We start from the raw sequence: 26,313 nt of genomic DNA on the forward strand, positions 1-26,313 counted from the left end.
TAAATTTAATTTTGACCCTATTGATATTTTGCCACAAAACGTGAAATACCGAAGCTAAGCTAAGTGTGGTAATTGTCTGCTAAATTTAATGAAGTAACATCAAATGGCACCAAAGTGATAATCAAATAAGAAAATGCCTTTTAAATGGATTCTGCAATGTAACCATGAGTACATATTTAAGAATGCTATTTCATTTCAAATAGTAATTTCAGTTTAAATTGTGATTTTTATACATTTATTTAACAGGAATCATGGTTTTTAAATCACAGTTTTAACAGTTGGCAATCTCTACAAAAGTTTGATTTATTTTCACCCTGGTTTTACAAAAAAATACTAGACAGGTTTTCATGAACCAGAAAGGATCATGACAATTCTGCACATGCAAGTTGGGTGCAATTCTTCAAGCTTTTGTTCACATCTGTGACAGAATATTTCCTATGGGAATTAACATGGGCACATTTGGTTTATGAACTTCCTTTTACTTTTGCTACTATTGCTTGAATTTTAGAAAGCTCTCCAATACCAAGTTAGTAGGGTTAAAGCAAACTTTTACACAGTTACAGCTTCTAAAGTCTTAAATCTCATTTTCTTAGGGGAGATCAGCTTGTCCATAACTACCGTGTCACTATACATTACTTGTTTGACTGCTTTTAATACATAAGAAGCAGTGCTCTCAGAATTCAAATTGCACAGGGACATGACATTATGTCACAGTAATTATATAATTCCTGACATATACAGCTTTGACCCAATGAGAGTCCTTTCCTGCCTACCAGCTAAATAGTCCCTCAGCATGACAGAGCACTGAGTGTGCAACGCAATGCCCGCGACTTACAAAACGAGCCCCAATGGTGCGGCAGCGTCTCTGAAGTACCACCGCTGCGTGAATCTCAAGCACTGCTTCACCGATGTCTATATTGCCCTGCTCCGACTCCAGTGCAACGCCTGCGGCCTAGTGGTTCGGCATTGACACTGTGGAATCGATGCAGTGCCAGGCAACATTGATGCATCATCAACAGCATGTTGCCTTCAGCAACCGAGGTCTCGCACCTGCAACCGATTCATTAGCTCCCCTACATCCGCATTGTTCCCAGATATTAGCGGCTCAAAGACCCTGCACTGCCTACAGGAACTGACGCATCACTTTGCTACAGTGATGCCTCACCTCCTTTGCGTAATGCATCATCCCTGTGCACCAACGTGCCAAAGACCTGCATAGCAATAAGGAACCGATGCATCACCTGTCTTCGTGATGCCTCGGCTCTTCTGTGCATCGCACCATCTTTGACTTTGTGACGCAGCCAAGGTACTGAACTGGGGCCTGTGTGACTCCTGTAGCCGGCCAACGCTCCATTACAGTTGGAGTGAACTTGTGGGTTTGTATTGGTCAAGGGTGACCAAATAGCCCCAGTTGGAGCTATTGTTTTCTAGACGCTATAACTGCATTTAATATTGAAAGATTCATTTCTTGACTTGTGGATGTTGGGTTTTTATTACCTGGTCTTGTTTTACACAGATACATTTTTCTAAACTGCGGTGTAGCCCTTTTGTGGTGTTTTCACTGTGTTACTGTGGGTGTGTGCACAAATATGTTGCACATTGTCTCTTTAGTTTAGCCTAACTGTTCTCTGCCACGCTACCCGAGGGTGAGCACAGGTAACCTTAGGTCCTGATTACGAGTTTGGTAGTGCGATGCTGGATCCACTCTGCCACTGCACCCCCAAAGCTGTGGTTGGGCTGCCCACCAAATTAGGAGTTTCCTCCTGTGTGGCGGGCTTTCTTCGGTGGTGCCGATAAAAATGGGCATCGCAATGGGAACGCCAAAAATAGTTCCTGCATGGCATGGACTGTTGATTCCATGCAGTGCAGGAACTGGTGTGCATGCACATGGTGACGCATAATGCGCCCCCTGTATGCATCCACATGGCGTGAGGAACCAGGGGGCCCTGTAGGGACCCCTTTGTTACCTCTCTGCCATGGTTTTCATGGAGGAGGAACCGCTATAAAAGCGTGGTGGAGAGGAAACTTGTAATATGCTTGGCAGGACTGCGGTAGTCCGCCAAGCATATTACTGCCTCTACAGCACCGCACCACTGCCAGGGAACGGTGGCACCCTGGCGGCGGGCAATATTGGTCCGACTGGCCTTATTTTAACAGGGTGGTCTGGAGACCGCAACCGCCGTGCCCCCATGAGTCTGGCAGTCAGTGGACTGGCAAACTCGTAAGTCCTTAGTGTGGACTACACTTACCCTGACTAGAGTGTGGGCCCCTACTTGGACAGGGTGCACAGCACTGCCAACTATAGACCCCATTTCTAACAATAAGTGAAACTGAGAGACAGTGAGGTTGTGAGTGAGTGGTAGAGTGACTTAAAGTGAGTGAGAATCAATGCAAAAGAATGAATTGAGGGAATGTTAGCAAGTGTGAATGAGGCTGAGTGTGAATGATAATGAGTGAGATTGAGGGAACATAACTGACTGAGAAATAGTGAGCCAAAGTGAGTGGCAATACATGAGAATGAGTGAGAGTAAAAGTGAGTGATGAGAAAGTATGAACCAGTGAGAGCAAGAATGAATGAGTCAAGCTGAGGGAGAATGAGTGAGAAAGGTTGCGTGAGTAAGCCTGGTCCAGGTCAGGTTTCATTGGCTTATCACAACTTGAAAGGACTTGAACATTTAATGAGTGTCCTTTCAGAGCCTATGGCATTATAGCAAATGTATGTCAAAACTGTGCTTCAAAATGCACTATTTGACACCATGTGTTTGAAATTCTCTTAGGGGGCCCCTGAGCTCACCTAGAAAAGACCTGATTCTCTCACATTGCTCACTAGCTACAATACAGGGCGAGATTATATCCCATCACTTTCAAAAAACATGTCAGCACCCGAATATGGGAGGTATACAAAATAGACATTTGTCTGTGTTGTGCTATTATAGTAATCATGCAGTTATTATGTAACTTTAGCAACGTTCATAAGTGTAATGCTAGCAGGGTTAAGGTCATGGGACATGGTTTCCTGAGAAGATTCAGAACCAAGGTCGGATGATGTCACTTCCTGTGTTGTCATTAAAGTCAAATGGTAGATGATGTCACTTCCACCACCCCAGGCATTTTGGCGAATCAACGTCCATGGTTTACAAAGATTCAGTTTCTTCCACACATTTACTTTAATTCACTGCTATCTTTTCTTTCTTCACTGCTCTCTTTTTTTTCTTAATATGTTATGCTTTCGTGTTGAGTAGGATTCATAGTTTCTGGAAAAAAAGCACAATGTGTTTACAGAACAGCTAGAGTGCAACAGTTCATCACAAGGCAAGCTTCACTGAGTGCAATATTGAAAGTGTTTTTAAGGTCAGTCAGAGTGCAGTCTGTTACAACTCAGTGTTTACTGAAATCTGCAGAATACTTTAAGGGTGTGGACCGGTAGAGTGACCCAGGGGGGATGTTACCAATGGTGGGAAAACAAACTGAGAAAAAGATTGAGAGCCGTGGCCTTGAGAAGATGCCTCAAGGCAAAATAAAGTGTGGATATCTAATGCATACTGTACATCGAATTAAACCACATATTCTCTATGGATTACAGTGGGGAAAGAGGCAGCTGAGAAACTAGTTTGAACTAGTTTATGGCTTTAGAAATGATTTTTGTGCAGTAAGAGGTGAGGATCACCAGGATCCATGTCTATTGTAGCAGAGTGCCCCCTGTGGTAGGGATTTTGTTCTACATGTGGTAAGGCATTACTACTGTGATCTGAGAATGCCCCATTGACTTCAATTAAATGCACCCTGAGGTAGCTACCACTACTCTTTCTCGCCCTTCTGTACCCTCCACACCGCACGTGCTGCCCCTTGTCAGTGTCGGAAGGCAGAGGCAGGAAGAGAGAGCAAATAGGCCTCTTAAGAGCACTTTTACTTTTCAAAGTTTACATTTTTTCCCATTACTCCAGCCCCTCTGTAGTAAATAATGGCTGTTCAGGGCCAATCCTGGTATGTCATCTGGAGTCAAAGGGTACATGATTTTTGTTGAATTTGTGTCCATAAATGACCTTTCGACATATGACAGTAATGACCTTACACATTAAACCATATATAGGCCGAGTAATGTCCTATTAACGCACATTTGCAGACAACCTCACCTCCACTAAACCTCTCCTCAACTCTCCTGCAACTGCTGTTTTTGAAATTCTACCACTAAAAGCTTTATCTAATGTAATAGACTAAATGCTAAACAAACCAGCGAATATATATAGATTTGAAACCTCTTGATTTTTCAGTTTCTCTATGCTTCTGGAACACCATCTGCATTTGCACAGGACAACCTTCATTGCTGAGCTCCTTGGCTCTCACACCCACAGCACTCAATATTTATTGTTAGCAATGTATTTATAATGTTTTTCTAAAGCGCATTTTCACCAACTGGTATTAGAGCCCTTTACTTATAACTATAATTACACATGCAAGATATGAATATATAGTGACTTGCAGGTCAAACCAGTTGTAAACCATAGAAGGATAGGAGGGGGTGTCTCGATGGGGCAGGCGGGAAGAAATGGTTGGATATTTAAGAGTTACCAGAGGATACATTAGTGTGACAGTATCTTTTAAATAGGTTATAGGGACCATGGGAAGTAATAAAAGTTACAGAATTTTGGGGTTTTACAAAGCTCTTGTGTGTGTGGTAACACAATTAGGGGAGGTCTTGGTTTAGGAATATAATGAATAGGTGAATCTTTCCTCTTTTCCCAGTTACCTATTTGGTTCCGTTCTCACCTGGGGGGGGGGGGGTTGGAACCCTTGAGGACTGTGTGACCACGGGACACCCCCCCCCACCCCTGAAGGGTAGAATAGGTACCCATTCAGGCGTACAGTTATCGTACAAATAGGCGAGTAAAATCACTCACGGTGCATGCAATTTAGTATTGCATGCCTTTTAAATATTTGCTTTACCGGGGCACTGAATGCTGAGAACGTCCTGATAAAAGACCTGGACCATACAGGCCTTAGAATAAGTCCAGAAACAAGTTGAGGGTTAACTTAGAGCCATAGGATCATCATAGCCTAAAACCCTTGATGGTAATTTTTAGCCCATACCCACCCAGACCACCAAAAAGAGGGATACCTTGGTCTGACCGAGGTATTTTTTTTATCTCTTTAGCTTCCCCAAGTCACAAAAATATCGTAAGCACTCCTTAAAACACGGTCAAGCCAATCCTGGCTTTTAGGAGCCAGAATGAGACCCGATGTGGAAGCATGCAACTGCTAGAGTGGGTGAGGGTCTTATAAAAAGAAAAAGTTTCCTTTTTCTGGTTTGAACAGTGATGGGGTTTCCAAATGAGATACTTTTCTCCATAGCTAGGCAAGGAATATACTTGGTTCTAATTGCAGGGTTTTTGCCAGGAGGCCAGATAGTATGGCATTGCCTGTATTTAATTGAGATTATGATTGCATGATCAGCGCCTTGGGTTGATCATTTGAGGACAGATGTTTTATTCTTTGTATTTGTCAAAAATGAAAATTTGCAATTTGGTCAAGTTTATTAACATTTGGTTCAAATGATAGAATTCTAGAAAAGACGAATCCCAGTGATTTTGCCTTTGTTGCTGGGTTGGCATTGCATCCATTTTCTCTCAATGTTGTGATTGAAGCTGGACCCTTTCTCTTGCTTGAGTTTCGGGATAGTAGAAGAAATCCCTTTTCTGAGGTTCAAGCCTTAAGGAGATTTTAGGTGCTATGAGTAAATCTTTTCTAAACCTCTTTTGAGAGTTAGGATGTCCTCTACGGAGGAGAGTTTTAAGTAAAGTTGCATATCGTCCCGTATTGATAGATTGTGATGCTAGAGTTTTCTGACTTTAAGGTTCCAAATATCTATTCAATGAGATGGGAAATTGAATGGAATCTTAAAGTACCTCAAGTGATACCCATTCAAGTCCTCACATATGAGATCCTAGTTTTACTATGTGGGGCCAACGCAAGAGGAAAGATTTAAATCAGCTAAATGCTGTCTCTTTTAGGCACATTAGGTTTTCGAGCTTTGTCAAGAGAATTTAATTAGTGACATTTTAAACTCTGCAATGTGGTCTAGTAAAATTAGAATGAAACTGTTTCCTTTGTCAAGTATTTGTAGAAAGTCATCAAGAACTTTTATAGTGTTGGTTTAAATGTTATTTCCAATATTAAAGTCTGATTGAGTTCGTGGGTGCAGTGCATTGTCTTGGATTAACGTCTTTGTTTTGCAATAGCCTTCTCAATTTACCCAGCCAGGGGATGCTCATAATAGGTCTGTAGTCTGGATCAGTGTTGATCAAGGTGAGTCACTAAAGTGTGCTAAAAGATTAAAGTTCCTTTCTATTATTGAAGGTAAAGAGTCATCAAAGCAATGTGTAGGGTGTAATCACTTGATTAATGTGCCTAGTGAATCCAGATATTACTATGGTGAAGACGATCCTTGTATTGTCTGATCTAGGGAGTAATGTGTTTGATAATCCATACTTTGAAAGGTCGCTTCTGATATTTGAAATTTGTTTCACAGAATAATCTAAGGAATTTGTTAATTTTTTCTTTCAAATGAGTCACAATTGAAGGTTTGAATTCCGAGACATTCTCTTTAATGATTTTGAAGATAGTCTTAGCTGGAGTTATGAAAGGGCAATTTGCTCCTGTATGTGATTTGAGTTTGCCTTCTGTATTGTACTTCAGAAAAGTTTTCTTGCTGCTTTTACTTTATATTTGATCTTGGTAGATTTGTTCAGAGGTCAGAGTTTTTCTGAGGTCTTTTACCATTGCTCTGCATTAAATCATGGTTTTAGGTGTACTTTTCTGGGTGATTTTCATCTTTTAGGAGTCATCTTGTCAACAAATTGATGTACCACTTTTTCATAGTTAGTTGTTATGGAGTTGATGTCAGAGGGAAGGTAGAGGGTATCAAGTTGAGGAAAACGAAACATTTTAAGGATTCTTCTGAGATGTTTCTGTATGTCCTGACCAGGAGTTTGGCGTTATGTTAGGGGTTGGGGAGCAAACGTGTTTTGAGTGTAATGGAGAAGTGGATTAAAAAGTGATCTGACCAATTGACTTTTCGTGGGGTTAAGAGCGTGTTGCCCTCTACTGATGTTAATATCAACTTGAATACTATGCCTTTAGTGTGGGTCGAGCTCCAGATTAGTTGTCTCAGATTAAAGAGCATTGTCATGTTGAGTAATTACTGGTAGAGCTTGGGTTTGCTGTTGCTCCATCTATGCAAAATCACCTACACGTATGCTGTTAGAAGATTACATTTGACTCAGGAAGGTGTCTTTGGCTATCTGTTTGATAACATTTGACATGACTTAGGTGATTTGTAAATTATATACAGGAGCCATGTTGCAGATGGATCAGCAAGAATGGCTACTTTCATGCATTTGAATGATGAAAAGATAGGAGCAGATAACAGTTTACAATCTATTGTATCTTTGATGATCAAGGCTAAACCTACTTCTACTTTCAATCATTTACCTAGTCTGAGGATAGGGCAGCCAGGTTGGACTAGTGAGCATATAACGTTTTGGGAGTTCTGTTTAGCCAGGATTCTATAAAGTTTGCAATATCTGGCTCTATGAGCGAAAAGATTTGTGGACGATGGTTATCATAAGCTGATCTAACAATGTGGAAAATGCCATGAATGCTGCAGATACCTGAGGTGGCGGAACAGTAAGTCTTGGTTCAGGCTGATCAGTATGCGGTTATTCTGGTTGGGCTTCTTTATCTGGTAATATATGTCTCTATACTTCCAGTGAGGTACAAGCATTGGTTTGGGGACCCCACGGTAGCACATGTCGAAATTATTTGGAAGCGGTTGTAATTTCTGAATTTGAGTCTTGGTTGGTTGTGATTGTGACTGGTTGAGAAGTTGTGAAGAAAGTACAATCAGAATGGAAGTGGAGATAAGAAGTAAAGAAGGGAGGCAGAATAAAAGAGGATGGGTAAGGTACATCTGACAATGAGGAAAGATAGGTTAAATAAGGAACCGACATAAAGCAGTCAAGTGAGATAAGAAAGAGGAGTATGATCTTGTGGAGATGGTAAGTGGGTGTCGTAGGAGGGAAAAATTGAAAATCTAGGGATTATGGAGTGCGACTAGGATGTAGAATATGAGAGGAGAGAGAAGGAATGACCTGGGAGGTTAGTAGGGCGCATGGAAAGGTGTGGTGTAGAGAGGACTAAGAATGATATAATAGAAGTAAATGTATGGAGAAAAAGGGGTAAAGAAAAAGGATTAAGCAACAGTATAAAGCAAGTTAATATATGGGGCAGAGGGGGTATATAAAGATCACATGGTCATCACTAAGAGGCCAGATCTATCAAAAAGACTATGCCACACCAGCAGCTCTTCAGACTGACCATGGCACCTTCTCCCACAAAAATGAAGGCAACCATAAATGTGCTGGAGTAGGCAATGTTTGGTCCAGCATCAACCTTGGATCCTTTTTTCACTACCGCTCAATATAATCAGTCATCGCCATCTTTACAGCCAACATTGTAGCCTTCTATGACCCAAGGGGCTTTATTTATTCTTTCAATGTCCTTAAATTGTTTTCCACACTATTCCCCATATCTTACTTGGAAATTTTAACTTACATCTTAATAATGACCTAAACAGCTCCTTATCCTCCCAACCCTTATCAGACCTCTAACTTCACAACCGACACACTCCTTACCCATGCATAATAAGGGAAAGCCTCTTGATAAATGACCAACTCCTTTTCCTAATTACACCCCATGCCCTATCCACAAATGGAAACATTTCCCAGATCCAATTTTTGCATATCTAAATCAAATACAAATGACGTCTCATCTTTAAAACACGATTGGCCCAAATTAAATGTTGGCACAAAGAGAACACTGTCGCAACGGTGACAGAAGTTTCTCCCTGCCAACATTATGGTCTGTCTGCCCACCTGCCCATTTTGATTTTAGAGGACAGCAAAGACTACTCCATCTCCGCCGTGGTCAAACCTTTTCAATGGCCTGACAGGGTAGGGCCATCAGAGATTTGACTGCCTGTTCGCCCACCTAATTTAGATAGGTGGACATATGACCGTTTTTCAATGCCTGTCACCACATGGAAAAACTAGGCGGTAAGGAGCATCAAAAAGTGCACAATGGGCCCCGCACCATGGGAGTAAACTCTCATGGCAAGGCAGGCATTGTTATTTTTATATTTTCAAAAAGAAAATCCTGCTTTGATATTTTCTTTTTGAAAATAAATAAAAATTGTAACTTTGCCTACAGCTTTGTCATGTTTGACGGAGATGTCCCTTAAAGTTACAATGCATTGACAGGAAATGCCTTGAAGACAGTTCCTGTTAGTGCTTGAAATGTCCACCACAGTGACAGACATTTCAAAGGTTGGTAGTCAGCCCCTCCATCAGGGGCATGGAGTAATTTACTTTTCATCTAAAATCATAACTGTCTGTGAATCCCTAGCTATGTTACTCACTGTTGAATCTCATCTTCTTGAGCTTCACAACCACTTCACCAACAGATCTCATCTGTTTAATTAAATCTTCTACTCCTTCATGCACTCCATTTGATTCTTTCACAAACCATCAAACCGCTTGCTCTCTCCTCTGACGTTGTACTGTCTTACATCTGCTTTCAACCACTCTATATTATCCGGCGCCTCCCTGTTACCCTTCAAGTTTGCACTCGTACTATTTCTAAAAAGTGGACATTAAACCCTTCTCTGCCTTCCAATTATAACAAAGTTTCTCAGCTTCCTTTCTCCTCTTAAATAATAGAGCACCTTATTTTCAGCTGCCTTATCTTCTATCTCTCATACAAGAAGCTGCCTGATCTCATTTAATTGGGGTTCCATGCCCTTTGCCCTACTGACATGGCTCTCATGCATGTAGTTAACTTCATGACATCAGCTCATCATAATCATGTCTTATCCATCGTTGTTCTTCTTGATCTATCTACTATGTTTGACTTGCTTCACCAGTCTGCTCTATTGTCTTCTCTCCCTAGGCTTCTCCTGCTCACCTCTCAAATGGTTCTCATTCTATCTCTCTGACCACTCTTTTTCAGTCTCTCGGGACACAACCTCTCCTCATCCACTTTTATACCTGTTTCCATCCCTCGAGGCATGAGTCCTATGTCCACTCTTGATTTCTGTATAAACCCCCACCCCCCTACCCCCTGGTGACTGCATCTCCACTTTTGGACCCCAACTATGTCTACCCAGATGACAGGAAACTCCTTGTCTCTTTGCCAGCTTTCTCACCCCTCCTGTCTTCATGCATGTAGAACTGTTTCTCAGCTGTAAGCCTACAGGCGGCACTATGATGCCTCATCCTGAGCTTGTCTAAGATGGAGGTCTGATACTTTCCTTCCTAAACTGCACCACTCTCTCTAACTTATCCAATCAACTTCCTCCATGATCCCTGGAACCTGCTCCCTCTGTCTGAAATCTTGGTGTGCTCCCTAGTCCTACCATACAAATGTCATTTTTCATCATTATCACTGCCACAGATGCCGGTACCAAGTTTAAAATATAAATAGTGTGAGAAAAGAGAATTATTAGTTGTGCTAGTTATGAGACCCCACCAGGTAATAATGTCACTATTCCGTGTCAGGTCTACTTAGGTTTCTTTAAATCAAACCTTGGTTCATTCCTGAGTTGCTCTGCCACATAGCAGTCAGGCTTAACTCAAAGGAAAACAAGTGTAAAGCATTTATCACTACCAAAACAGTCGACAAGTAAGACACACGAAACAATAAAAGTCCCACTCCAATTCATAAAAATAGCATGTAAAACATCAAATAAACATATCCTTCTTTTTAATATTTAGCACTGTGCATTATGGGCTTTTAAGGCCTTCCTTATGGCTGACCTAAAAATATTAACAAGGAAGGTTTGTACTTGGCAAAAGGCTTTATTTTGCCATGCCGGGTTGGCAGTATAAGAGCGGCCTAGCTAGGCTGCAGTGGCTGACTTAGTGCTATGTTCTCACTTTGTCCCTGCAGTGGTGGCACAATAAGTGCTGTAGTCTACTAGTGACATTTACCTTACTAGCCCTTGGTACGCTTTGTACCTTATACTAGGGACATATAGGTAAGTAAAATATACCAATCAGGTGTTAGCCAATTGCACATACACTTTAAGGGGGTCACATCACCTGCACCGAGGCATGGTCAGTAGGGCCCAGTTCACATCAGAGTAAAAGAAAACAGCAGTATCTAGTGAAAGGTCGGGGCAAAACGTGGAGAAAGGGAGGTTGATGATGAAAAAAGGGCATTTTCTTACACATATGATTTGTCCATTCATTTTATATAGCACAGCCAAACACTCAGACATTCATAGCACTCAGTAAACTTCATTACTGTAATTATATGTTATTGAACCTCTCTCAATATTACTTTGCCTCATTTAATAAGTTATTAAACTTCTGCAGAACAGTTTACAGTCTCCTCAAGTACACTCCTACCTCAAACAGACAGAACCAGGCAGGATGGCTAGCTGCAAAAAAAGGGTGACAAACAAGACATTAACGTTTGTATTTGAAGCTGTTCATGTCTTATCTCCTTACTACCCTTTTGCCCCACCCCCCCGGGATTCACTATTGCACTACTGATGGCAAGCCAGAACCTTTAGATCTCAACCAAACTGCCCAAGCAACAGATAGATTCCACTTTCTCTCCAATTTGCGACCCTTCCAATGGATCTCATTTCCTCCTGTCCATCATGGATAGCCCCACAATCTGGGAGTCTGCCCCCTCACCCTGTCACAGGCTTGATAGCTGCCTAGTAGTTGCGTCAAACATTGTCTCTCTCTCTCTCTTTCTCTCTCTCTCACTCTCTCTCTCTCTCTCTCTCTCTCCACCGCGGTCTGTGCAGGTAACAGTGGTGGGGCCATGTAAGGGGGGATTTCGATGGACAATGCTGAGGGAAAATTAAAGACATAATAATTTTTCCCTTGGCATCGTCCCTCAAAATCCCCCCTTACAGGGCCCAACGGCCCCACCGCTGTTACCTGCATGGACCGCAGCTGTGTATATATATATATATATATATATATATATATATATATTGGAAGAAAGAGTTGCCCTTGCTCGAGGAAGCACTCGCGATGAGTTTAGCACGACTTTAATTGGAGGTTGTGGCACAAAGTACAGGAAACATTCAGAGCTCTTCTTTCACCTTACGCGTTTCGGGCTGGCGCCCTTGTTCACAGGTGTTCTCTGGGGTGATTGAGAATGGTGCGCGGTCATCTTTTCAAGTCCTCATTTCTCCGCCCCCATGGGCGTGTCGCTAGTGCTCGGGATTCTGGTTCTTGTGGTTCGCAGCACCGCATCCCATGTGGGATTCTTCTCCACCTCACATTAAAAACATCAAAGGACCCATGTGGGTTGATGAATGGCTCACCACACAGTCTGCCACTCATAAAATTCCACCAATAGTGGCCCCATCGTCCAAAATGCTGACTATCCCTCGACGCCAACACTGGACTGGCCGTAAATATTGGAAGAAAGTGGTGAGCCATTCATCAACCCACATGGGTCCTTTGATGTTTTTAATGTGAGGTGGAGAAGAATCCCACATGGGATGCGGTGCTGCGAACCACAAGAACCAGAATCCCGAGCACTAGCGACACGCCCATGGGGGCGGGGAAATGAGGACTTGAAAAGATGACCGCGCACCGTTCTCAATCACCCCAGGGAACACCTGTGAACAAGGGCGCCAGCCCGAAACGCGTAAGGTGAAAGAAGAGCTCTGAATGTTTCCTGTACTTTGTGCCACAACCTCCAATTAAAGTCGTGCTAAACTCATCGCGAGTGCTTCCTCGAGCAAGGGCAACTCTTTCTTCCAATATTTACGGCCAGTCCAGCCGTGGGGGAGCACCGCCGCAGCAGTGCGGACCAGTATTGGCGTCGAGGGTTAGTCAGCATTTTGGACGATGCGGCCACTATTGGTGGAATTTTATGAGTGGCAGACTGTGTGGTGAGCCATTCATCAACCCACATGGGTCCTTTGATGTTTTTAATGTGAGGTGGAGAAGAATCCCACATGGGATGCGGTGCTGCGAACCACAAGAACCAGAACCCCGAGCACTAGCGACACGCCCATGGGGGCGGGGAAATGAGGACTTGAAAAGATGACCACGCACCGTTCTCAATCACCCCAGAGAACACCTGTGAACAAGGGCGCCAGCCCGAAACGCGTAAGGTGAAAGAAGAGCTCTGAATGTTTCCTGTACTTTGTGCCACAACCTCCAATTAAAGTCGTGCTAAACTCATCGCGAGTGCTTCCACGAGCAAGGGCAACTCTTTCTTCCAATATATATATATATATATATAACAAGAAGAGTTGCCCCTAGGTGGGATGCACTCCCGGGTGGAGATTATGCCAAAGCAAGGGCACACGCCATGAACAAAGTCCTTTTCTGGTTTCCTGCCAGACGCGTTTCGGGCCAACGCCTTCTTCAGTGGCAGACCATGTGATGTGATGGCGTGCGGCAACCACCAGTAAATCCCCGTAATAATTATGCTCAGGTGAACCACCTGAAGCAATGCTTTCTGGGACTGGTGGGTCAGTAAAACCCAAGTGGGTCGCCGCCGGCACTCACATTCAAAACTGTCTTTAAAAGTATTGCCGGCACCCCTGCATATAACAGGCATCTCCTGTTCCACAGTTAGCTGACCCAATAAAGCAGCCACGGACCCGCAAGTGTTTCGGGGTGGTGCAATCCTGTGACCAGGCTGGCCGCTATACAAAAGACAAGAAGAGTTGCCCCTAGGTGGGATGCACTCCAAGGTGGAGATTACGCCAAAGCAAGGGCACACGCCATGAACAAAATCCTTTTCTGGTTTCCTGCCAGACGCGTTTCGGGCCAACGCCTTCTTCAGTGGCAGACCATGTGACGTGATGGCGTGCGGCAACCATCAGTAAATCCCCGTAATAATTATGCTCAGATGAACCACCTATAGCAATGCTTTCTGGAACTGGTGGTTCAGTAAAACCCAAGAGGGTCGTCGCCGGCACTCACATTAAAAGATTTCTTTAAAAGGATTGCTGATGTTCGCGCGGGCCCCCCTGCATATAACAGGCACCTCCTGTTCCACAGTTAGCTGTCCCAATAAAGCAGCCGCGGACCCGCAAGTATTTCGCAGTGGTGCAATCCCACGACCAGACTGGCCGCTATACAAAATACTAGAAGAGTTGCCCCTAGGTGGGATGCACTACCAGGTGGAGATTACGCCAAAGCCAGGGCACACGCCGTGAACAAAGTCCTTTTCTGGGTTCCTGCCAGACGCGTTTCGGGCCAACGCCTTCTTCAGTGGCAGACCATGTGACGTGACGGCTTGCGGCAACCACCCATCGGCGACCCACTTGGGTTTTACTGAACCACCAGTCCCAGAAAGCATTGCTTTAGGTATATATATTTGATGTCTTTTTAATTTTGTGTTTTGTCCTATAAGTGATAGTTTTGCATTAATATGCATGACTGTATTTGCTGATTACTTAAAAAAAAATAGCACCAATGTTACTACCTAGAGCTCTTAACCTATAACGTATTAATCTACCCTCTCCCCACAATTCTACCTGCCGATATTTTTCTTTTGTAAGTTAGATCTTAAAGACATTTTATGGCTGCTAATAAACAAATAAATGCATACTTACGTACATAGATGTTGTAGGTAGAGCTGTAGAAATAGCCGCACCAAGGGCAAAGTTGGCACCTGCCTGCAAATTAGGGACAAAGTTGTTCCTTACCACCAGTGCTAAATTTGAGCCAGTGGTTACCGGTGGGGACCACTGGCACTTACCTATGCGGACCGATACTTATTTTTCCATACCAGACATTTACAGAGTGCATGAAAAGGTAAAGCAAACTCAGTGAAAAGACGGAGGAAGAGAAAGGCAGCAGAACTGTCACAAAGGGAAACAACAAGAACGTACAAGAGCAAGAAAAAGGGGCAGGGAGCTTCCGGTAGTAGATAAAAGATTAACAGCATTGGTATTCGGCCTGCCAACTTTTAATTGCACCAGCTGCCAGCTTCTGAGCATACCTTCAGGCACTGGCACACTTTCTATCACAAATTAAGCACTGCCTATAACTAACAAAGAAATCCTGGCCTAACAGATGAAAATGGCCCTAGTACAAGGCAAAAGGCACCACCACATCTAAAGAAATGTATTTTCTATTATACCTGTTTAAAGCCTTTCTGTATTACAGATGGTCATGTCCGGCACGAGGAAGGCGTGCACAAGAAAGCATGGAATGCAGTATAACTTTTTATGAAGTTTTCCCCAGGCCCGGCAGGCTGGTTACACACACCTTCTACCTCCTGACTGATGGCCTCATCTACCCCTCCCCTTGGCCAGGTGCGGTCCATGCAGGTAACAGCGGTGGGGCGGTGGGGCCGTGTAAGGAGGGATTTTGAGGGACGATGCAGAGGGAAAATGATTTCTTTATTTAATTTATCCCTCAGCATCGTCCCTCGAAATCCCTCCTTACACGGCCCCACCGCTGTTACCTGCACGACCGCGGATGCCCTTGGCTTCTGCCTCCGGGTGGCCGTGGCATCACAGTTCAGCCGCCTCGTGGTCTCAGGACCCTATGCCTAACTCTGTTTGAACATGGATCCCGGGTTCTTCTTCATGAGTCTAAATTTCTTCAATAGGCCATCGAGGTCTAGTTTTCAGGCGGCCTGACCGAGTGGCCACCACTAGCGGAGTTGGTTCTCTGACCGTCAGGTAAGGAGAGGAGTCCTCTGGTATCTCTGGTCTCATTGCCTTACAAGAGCAGTTGTCATTTTCGTGCATGAAGGTTGGGTCTTGAAGTGTGAGGCGCTCCGAGTGATGGACTTCCAGGGAGTGTCGGAGCAACCGTGCTCGCTTTTCTTGTTGTCACTTGGAGTGGTTTGGTCTCAAAGGGGGTATCCGCTTTCCTCTGCTGTTTCTGTTTCACCACAACCCATTTGCCGGCTTCAAGGTGTGTTTCTTGCGCCTGCCGCTTGACCTCCCTCTATACTTTCATCTTCTTCTTCCTATTCCGGTCAGTGGCCTTGACCTTGTATGGGCTCATCTGGCGCTCTTGCAACCATTGTGACATTTTGGTGTGGACTGATCGGCCAAACGTGAACATGGTGCGGCTCTCCCCCGTTATTGAGTGAGGGGTGGTTTGATAGGCCCGCAGAACCTGACAAAGGGCCTCTTCCAGTGCAATTTCTTCTCTGTGGCTCTTTGAAAGCAGTGCACAGAAAAATCTAAAGCAAAATTCCATAAAGACCTGCTTGACACAAATGAGGCCCTCTTTGTTGTGGTTCTCAACAACGTCAAACCCTAAACTGTGGCAGCTTGCCACTTACTTGTGGTTTTATGAGAAAGCATGACCAGGGGTGGAACAATCATCATAGAAAAACCACATTCCACTGCGTGAACCGAGAAGTGAAGTGCAACATGTAGCATTTGTGTTTTGGTATTTGTATATGCTTGTAACTTGAGCCTGCTTCAGAGTGATACATTTATGAGTAAAAAAGGCAGATGCACAGGCCTGCAAACACAAATCTTAAAAGTGGATACAAATATATCTTCTGCATATTTCAGTAAAAATACTAATTGAAGAATTCAGAAGAAAAGACAAAGGACAAGGGGGAGCCAAAATATTTACCAAAAAACAAGAGCTTGCATTTTTCATCCCACAACATTGCAAAAGTACACAAAACGAAGGCATACCGATAAATTGCCTGCAAATCACACAATATAAAGTGAGCACAATAAAACATGTTTTCATTTTAGATGATGACGTGTGAGACCAATCCAAGCTCAAGTATGCCCAAAGAGTATATTTATGAGTCACTGACCAACCCTTGCCAAATTTTTTTTAAATATTGTTTATAGATTGTATAATATTAGTAACTTTTAGCCACAATAACATCATATTTGTGGACATAATTTATTTCCCCTGCACAATGAATATTTCCTTTTCTATAACAACTTTTAATATTAGATCAAATTGTGACAGTTTTTTAATACAAAAAAATCTGCATCATTTTTAGCACTTCCATTTTTTGAAAAACTGATAATCTGACTTTCTGTTAGATGCTGGTACAAGGTGTAATCTACATTTTCGATGTTTTTAGCTTTTAGCTTCTCCCATCTGTATAACATCAGTAGCTTTGGGCTCCTTCTGTTCAATACACTTATCCAATACATTTACTTGAATGTATGACGTTACAAGGCACACTTTTACAACGCATGCACTTACAATGCATTTTTTACAACGCATAATCCATTACAACGCACTACACTTACAACGCATGACACTACAACGCATTTTTAAAAACTACCATTACAACGCATACCATTACAACGCATAATATTTAATTGCATTTAAGGTAAGTATTAGATAGTATAGGGGTAAAAATTACTTTCCTAACTCCAGGGGGTGCAACAGTAGGGTAAGTGTTGGATAGTATAGGGGTACAAATTACTATTCTAACTCCAGGGGGTGCAACAGTAGGGTAAGTGTTGGATAGTATAGGGGTAAAAATTACTATTCTAACTCCAGGGGGTGCAACAGTAGGGTAAGTGTTGGATAGTATAGGGGTAAAAATTACTATTCTATCTCCAGGGGGTGCAACAGTAGGGTAAGTGTTGGATAGTATAGGGGTAAAAATTGCTATTCTAACTCCAGGGGGTGCAACAGTAGGGTAAGTGTTGGATAGTATAGGGGTAAAAATTGCTATTCTAACTCCAGGGGGTGCAACAGTAGGGTAAGTGTTGGATAGTATAGGGGTAAAAATTGCTATTCTAACTCCAGGGGGTGCAACAGTAGGGTAAGTGTTGGATAGTATAGGGGTAAAAATTACTATTCTAACTCCAGGGGGTGCAACAGTAGGGTAAGTGTTGGATAGTATAGGGGTAAAAATTGCTATTCTAACTCCAGGGGGTGCAACAGTAGGGTAAGTGTTGGATAGTATAGGGGTAAAAATTACTATTCTAACTCCAGGGGGTGCAACAGTAGGGTAAGTGTTGGATAGTATAGGGGTAAAAATTGCTATTCTAACTCCAGGGGGTGCAACAGTAGGGTAAGTGTTGGATAGTATAGGGGTAAAAATTACTATTCTAACTCCAGGGGGTGCAACAGTAGGGTAAGTGTTGGATAGTATAGGGGTAAAAATTACTATTCTAACTCCAGGGGGTGCAACAGTAGGGTAAGTGTTGGATAGTATAGGGGTAAAAATTACTATTCTAACTCCAGGGGGTGCAACAGTAGGGTAAGTGTTGGATAGTGTAGTGTAATATTATGCGTTGTAATGGTAGGCGTTGTAATAGTATGCGTTGTAAAGGTATTTTTTAAAAATGCGTTGTAGTGTCATGCGTTGTAAGTGTAGTGCGTTGTAATGGATTATGCGTTGTAAAAATGCGTTGTAAGTGTAGTGCGTTGTAACAGTTGCGTTGTAAAGGTTGTTCCCCCATTTACTTCCTGCTAGTTGCACAACATTTTAAGCCTTCTCTAACTTGACTAGCTTTCCAAAAATATTTACCTTCTCTCTCCCAGCTGTCCAAGAAATGGACAGTCTCTAAGTCTCTACCCTTTTTAAGCTTTCAAAAAACTTGAGTGTCACCAATCTGTCCAGCATCTTTTCCTTCTCCCACCTGTCCAGCATGTCAATTCATTTTTTTGAGCTGTTTAATGTCCATAACTTCTAGTCAACTAAATACACTGCCATAAATGAGGGTTGATGACCTGAGGTTTTGATCAGCTGCCAATTCTTCACTCAAAATTAACACATATGAAAAGACAATTTCCCCAGACATGGGCCGGAGCCCAAGACTGATACCGGTTTGGGGTTGCTTCTGTTCCTGTTCAGAGAGGACCTGGCATTGTGGTTCCGCTGGGATCATCCCTTGTAGTTTAAACTGGACTGTTTCTTGTGGGATGTGATCCCCTTTTGTTCCCAGTTATAGATTTCTTCTAGAAATATAGTTTCACTTTATCCAATAGACAATGTGATATAGCCACCATGTAATGTTTTCTTACCAGGTAAATATGGATTAAAGTATCGTCTACATACATCTGAAGAGTCAGGTGATGCTGATCAATAATTTGTGTTTAAGATTCATCAAAAAGAGCAGAGTGGTGACCTCTTGGGGATCATTTATGCCGCTTGTTTTTAAACCTTTCAAGTGATACATTTTTCTGATTTACTTTCTTTAATTTAGGGGGGTTACTGAGATTCATTTAGGAATTTTGCTTAACATTCCCAGCCCCTTCACATGCTTTTATTATGTTTGTAAAGAGCAATATCACCTGCATGGGTAACCTTGCGCTAAGCAGGTGTGTGTCCCTAACCCTGCTTATGATTGGTTGGCTAATTGAAAAGCCAAGTCTTCAACTTCTTGCCGAATTCAAGAAGAGAGGAGGAGGCTCTGATGTGGAGTGGAAGGCCATTCCATGATTTAGGAGTGATGTAAGAGAGTGCCATTTCTCTGGACCTGGTTCTGTGTATGCATGGGTTTCATGTGTGTTGCAGTCCTGAGGAGTGGAGGTGTTTAGGTGGCTGATGAAGGGAGATTCAATTGTTTCAGTGGGAAGGGCCTGAGCTTTGTAGTGCCTTGGATGTGTGTGTGAGGAGTTTGAATTGAGTGCATTTCTGTATACAAAGCCAATGGAGCTCCCTGAGGAGTGGTGTGATGTGAGGTTTGTGTAGGAGGTTGAGGATGAGTCTGGCTGGCCAGTTCTGGATAGTTTGTAGTCTTCTAGTGAATAGCTTGGTGATCCTGGTATAGAATGTGTTCCCATAGTCCAACTTGCTAGTGACTAGGGTGGGAGGTACAGTTTTTCTAATGTCACTTGGGAGTCATTTGAAGATCTTCCTTAGCATCTTCAGGTTTTGGAAGCAGAATGCAGTGATAGCATTGTCATGTGTGGTCATTTTTTTTTTCTTTATCCTCATATGACCTCCTTAGAGACAACGACCTCTCAATCTGTACCGCCCTTGTCGCTTTTTTCTATGGAGTATAGTCTCAGCTGATGGTATTTCTGTGGAGCCCAGCCACACCACTCATCTAGAGCTGACCAAGAGGTCTAATCATTGGATAGTACAATATAAATTAAACACCAATAGTGCGATCTAACAAATTCCAGAACAACCCCACGTCTGCTCTGTCCCTATTCTGATTGACCTTTTAGTCCAAGTCTCTAAAGTATCGTACCGCATTCCACCAGGCTCTCCAAGTAGGGGGGTTAGCTTGGCGCCAAAGCTTACAAATTTCCCTACGTGCCAAGAGAACAAGATAGAATAACAGTTTGCCCTCAAGCCCCGAGGGCCCCAACAACCCATCAGGCTTCAATATAATGCCAAAAATGATAAGAGATGGGCTTACCTCAACCTCCATGCCCAGCACCTCAGACAGAGTCTTAACCACACTGCCCCAGAAATCTTGCAGCAGGGGACAGGCCCCAAAGATGTGAACATCATCCGCTTACGGGGCTCCGCATCTCAAGCACCTAGCCTCTCCGCCACCCTTTATTTTGGCAAGCTTCACTGGCGACCAATATATCCTGTGCAGTGTGAAGAAATGGTTCTTCCTGAGTGCAGCAGATTTAATCAGTGGATATAAAATTTCCAAAGATACTTGCCATAAATTTTCCAGATCTTCGCTCGGCAAGCATCTCTCCCAGGCCAAGTATGGTCTCTCCATTTTTTTATCTGCTGCCGCAAGAAGATGTTGATACCACCGCCCTACTTCCTTTTTTTTTGTCGTCAAATCTTGCAACTCATCTTCCATGGAGGTATCCTCGGGGTGTGGAAATGTGGATTTTCCTGATCAGTTATGTCCCCTATCTTGGACCCCAACGGTTCTATATGCATGTTACAAATGCATGTGTGTTCCCTCCAGTTCCAGTTTCCAAGACGCAAACATATGTGTGTCTACCGTCGACATGTTCTCTGTCAGATCCGCCATCAATGGGCTGGATATTCAATTCCTAAGTATGAAAAGCCACCGACTTTATATGGCTAAGTTACTCCATTTTTACAGTTCAGGCAAGTAGGCCCGATTCTTTCCTCAAAGCCTTTCCCTGCTCTCTGTCTCTGACAGTTTCAGCTTAAGCTCGCATCTGTATCCATGAACTTTGTCCTACTCCCTGTGCAGCTAACGGTGCCTGCCTCGGCCAGTTTTCGCCTGCCTGCCAAGAAGCTGTATTTCACCTTCGAATTATCTATTTTGCTCTTCAGCCGATGCATTCCTGTCTAGTGATTTAGGTAAACATTTCCTTTAGCTCACAAGCAAAGGACTCAGCCTTTCCGTCCTCCTGCAAGTGATTCATAGCCCTGTTGCCATGGAAAGTTTTCTGCCCCTCGCATCTCATATAGGCACTTAGACGCTTGTACACGCACATACAGTTGGTATAGAATAGATTCTGTCCGAGAGTCCTTCCTTGTGGATAACATAGTTCTCTAAACATAGGATGTTAGATATGATTTGGGATTAGGTTGACTTGACCCCCCAGACTTCTCGTCTCCACATGTAGAGCTAAATGTCAAGTCCCCTTCACCCCCTAGTTGCACGTCAATCGCACGTCATGCTGCTGCGCGCGCATCTATGTTAAGTATTATCGTATAGATCCACCTGTGTAAGATAATCAGAGCCAATCATGTTTCTTTTTGCTCCTTATTACGCCTAGTTTCGATTACGTATCACTATGTTAATTTATCTTATCAATTGTTACGCCTTTTTGCATTTGTTTCATTGTAAATGTATGACCTATAAAAGTTACTTCTTGTCAATAAAGTATTGTACTTCACTTCCTGAACCCTCGTGGTGACGGAACCTGAAGGCCGCGACTCGAGTCGGCCATTTTGGATGGAATAAAGCCCATTTAGAAAAACTCTTATACCACGGATTCTGCCTCTTGTTATTCTGAGCTATTTTACTTTATTTTAAAGATTCCGTATGAAATTCAGTTTAGGTGAAAAGAATATTTACCACATAATGGCGCCCGAATAGGGACACTTTCTCATCTCACGCGCCGGCGGTGCGTTGCAGGCCCGGTCTCCTGCCACAGCTGGACGGACCATAAAACGCGTACCAGCAGGATTTCCTGTAAGCTCCCTCCGGTCAAGCGGGGGCGACTGAGGCTGCGATCAACCCAGACGAGGCGGTGAGAAGTGCGAAGTATCCCGACCAGAGCCTAGCTGAGAGAGCAAGATCCGAGGTATACAGAGGCCCACCAGGTTTTTCGAAATCCCGATGTCCAGAGGGTCCGCTGTCCGCAGTCATCGAGTCCTGTCCATTCTCTGAGGCCTTCCGTTTCAAGGAGCTACTCGGTGAGTACCATCGCCGAGGAGGCGTGTTGACGCGCACATAGGTTGTGCCGGTCAAGACGGATTTGGGTACACAAATCCGGTCTGCACTGTTTAGCAGTGTATATGTACTGTTTAGCAGTATATCAAGTATTCCGAAGTATTCAGTTATTGTCAAGAATTCAGCGTGGTGATTAGTTAGGCAGACTGTCATCATTGTCGGTCATTGTTAAAATGTTTAATGTTTAATGTTTAAAGTGTTCAAATGTCTTGCATATTGTGGTATGAATGATTGTTCATTGTTCACTGTTCATTATTGTGTTTTTCGTATTAAGTGAATTCAAGAGTAAGTATCAGATCAGTTGTCAATATGCCGCTCTTCTCGAAGTTAAGACAGATTACTACCAGAAAAGGGGTGCTTGAAGAAGCAGTTCCTATTCCTCCTAGGGACACTCCAGGGCATTTTATGTACCACAAGCATGGCTTAGATGCCATATTGTTTCTTGATCTATGGGTAGACTATACCAAGGGATTGCCGGAAAGTCAAAGGTGGCCCGCAGCGGGAACCTGGGATGCAGAGTGCATCATGAAAGTGGAGGAAGAGTTATGGAAAAGAAAGGTCAGACAGTCACAGAAAGACGCTGTTGAGTTATGGCGTAAAGAATCTCATAAACGTACAGAAAAAGCACGTAGACAAGAAGAGAGGAGTAAAGAAAGTTCAAATAAAGTTCAAGAAAATCTATTAATTGAGGAAGGTATCCGAGTGAAATCAGAACAAGTAAATAGACAAAGAAATGCTCTTATGAATGGTATGTATCCCCTTCTAGCCGAAGGACTACCTAAGGCTGTTCCAGGGATGCCAAAAGACTTGCCACCCCCATTATTTCCAATTAAGGTACATCAAAAAGGGCATCCCAGAACCGCAGAAGATGTTTTTCTTTCCTCATATCTAGACGACGCAGCTCCCGAGTATGCTAACGCCACACCACATAGACCGTCTGGCGGAGGGGTTCAACGTCAGGATCAGGTATCCGACCCCGTGCAACAGCAAGTCCCGATACAAGCTTCGGCAAGCACATCTGTTTCCGCATCTGTCCCCGCAGTCGATTCTACAGTGGTATCGACACCCATAGTTGCTGTGTCACGTTCAACGAACCCATTCACACCCGACGCCCCAGATGGGGCCACGGGAGGTGCTAGCAATACCTTTACACCACCCAGAATAAATAAACTTGTCTTTCAAGAGTCAGCGCATTCACGTACACCTAAATTCGTAAGTGAACGTACGCTTAAGGAACTCCTTGTAAATTGTAGATATGACCCGGTGGTTGGTAAAGAGGACGAAATGGTCCTGGCATCATTACGTATCAGGCGAGCCGCAGAGTATTTAGCAAGGTTACCAGGAATGACTACGCATCTAGATAACATATATCATTTTGTTCAAACAGGACGAGATCCAGGATGTATTAACAGAGCTATGGAATTCCAGAAAGTAGAGATACAGGGGGAACTGTTACGTTTCCTCATAAACTGTGTGATCAGAAATCAAGACCGTCCGGGGGTAGACCCGAATGCAATGCTTATTCTTACAAGATGGAGCCAGAATATATCAGAAGGAAGACACGATAAGCAAAATTGTATAATAGCCATGTGCCGAAAAATCCGTAGAGAAATAGAGCGTATTCATGAAGAAAGATTGGGAACAGACGAGTTCGAGCAAGATGAAGTGTCCGAATCAGGGAATTCCGCAAGACAGTCAGAGACCATAGCCTATGTAGGCAGAGGAAGATCCTGTGATAATGCTAGATGTTTTTCTGATCCCATACACTCTGTATGCCCAAATAATAGCAGAACGTATCCGACGCCTGTAATAAATCTGAAGTCTCCTGAACATTTGTTTCAAGCCGCAGATAAAATACTACGAGAACGAAGGGGTTACCACCTCCTCGATTCCATGGATGAGCAAGAATTAGCCAGATCAGCTGTTCACTGGATTGACAGTCCTGAAAAATACGGTGATGAGACCGTAGCACACACGTTTTTTAATCTCAGTGCAGATGAACAACGTTTAGCTGGAATCTATATGATTCAGCAACTCCTTATATTATATAAGAGCCAACATGCTGACCCTGGTCCTTTACCTGATATATTAACGGAACTACTCACGAACAGATGGAGAGGTTCTAGTAACAAGCTAATTAAAGAGATATTAGTGTCACGTAAACAGTATGTCCTTTTTGTAAGTCCGGATTCTCTCTCGCTGCCCCGCAGAGAAAGAACGCCGTACTATATGGATAGACAAAATCCCTTACGAGAAGTGCACCCAATAAAAGGCGAAGACAATGAGTTTCACCGTGTATTTGTTTACACACCCATATCAAAAATGGAATTATTAGAAATGAAGAAAGTAGTACCTAGTCATGACAAAGACCCAGCGGGTTTCCACCGAGAAATTAAAGACATGTTACTAATGGGAGAGTACACCTTTCCTGATATTATGACGATATTAAAGGTGCTTTTGCCTGCTGGCATTTATGAAAAACTGAAAGAAAAAGAGTGGGAAGTGGGAGACCAAAAGATAGACTGGACAGCATTAGCAGAGGAAGAAAGGGCCCGAACTGCAGGTTCAGGGCTCGGGGATAAAGTTAAACTGTTACCAGGTTTACTAGTACAGGTACTGCCACGTTTATTAACTACAAAAAAGGAAGATTGGGGTGCAATTACAGCCTGCAAACAAAAGCAAGATGAAGACACAAGCGATTATTATGCTCGATTTGAAAAATGTTTTGGTATAAACAGTGGTATAAAAGCAAGTAGTGACTCATATCCACATTTATTTGTGACAAAATTAGTGGAAAATGCATTGCCTCCAGTGAAGAATAGAATATTGAAATTCGAGAGTACCTGGCAAAGTAACACTCCGTCACAAATGCTACAAATGTTACAGTATCATCACAATAGAATTAGGGATGAACAAGAACACGAGCATAGACGCATGAAGGATACAAAAATGAAAATGCTAGTTTCTCAGACAGTACCAGCAGATGGTCACAAAAAGGGTGTGACACATTCTGGTGATTCTGCAGTTCCTGTAAAAGGAACCTGCAATTACTGTAAACAACTAGGCCATTATGTACACGATTGTCCAGTCCTGAAACGTAATATAGCTACAGGTATTGCAAAAGAGAGACCACGATTAGTTAGACAAGATCAGAATGAACAAGGAGCTATGCAGCATGGACAGTCCATGCCAGTTCAGCAACAGTCCATGCCAGTTCAGCAACAGTCCATGCCAGCCTCACAGCAGCCCATACAGTTTGTGCCAGCTGCACCACCGTTGCCTGCTACTGCCACACAAACCACAACACGACAAATGTATCAGACTGCACAGTATGAATATCCTGAGTATCAGCGTTACGCATGAACAAGCCTAGAGAGGGAAGTTGACTTACCGCTTATCGAGATTCCTGTAGATCAAGAAGGACCGTATGTACATAGTGAATTATTAGGTCAAGATAGAAAATTCTTACTCGATACAGGGGCAAGTCGAACAACTATAAAACGTAGTGAAGTTCCAGGGGCACCCCTCTCAGGCTCTCAAAATGTTTCCCTTGGTTTTTCAGGAAAACCTATTGTTAATGAAGTATCACAGCCTCTCCCACTTACGATAGGACCTTTGACACGAACTACAGATTTATTGCTTACTAAATCATGCCCAGAAAATCTGTTAGGAATTAAAACTCTGAAAGCACTAGGAGCCATAATATGTTGTTCTCCGGAAGGAGTAAGGTTGTTTTTACGTGATTTTAAAGGTCACTATGTGTCTAGGGACATGGATCCCCGACTACAGACTTTACCAGTACATCTATGGGCACAAGGCCCTACGGATGTTGGCTGCATGAACATTACACCCTACCGAGTCACATTGAAAGCAGGAGTGGTACTACCACGAATGCGACAATACAAGTTACCGCATGATGCTGTAGTGGCTTTGCTGAAAATCATTGATGAGCTAATTGC

This window comes from Triturus cristatus, chromosome 9 (assembly GCF_964204655.1).
Source record: "Triturus cristatus chromosome 9, aTriCri1.1, whole genome shotgun sequence".
Taxonomy (NCBI): domain Eukaryota; kingdom Metazoa; phylum Chordata; class Amphibia; order Caudata; family Salamandridae; genus Triturus; species Triturus cristatus.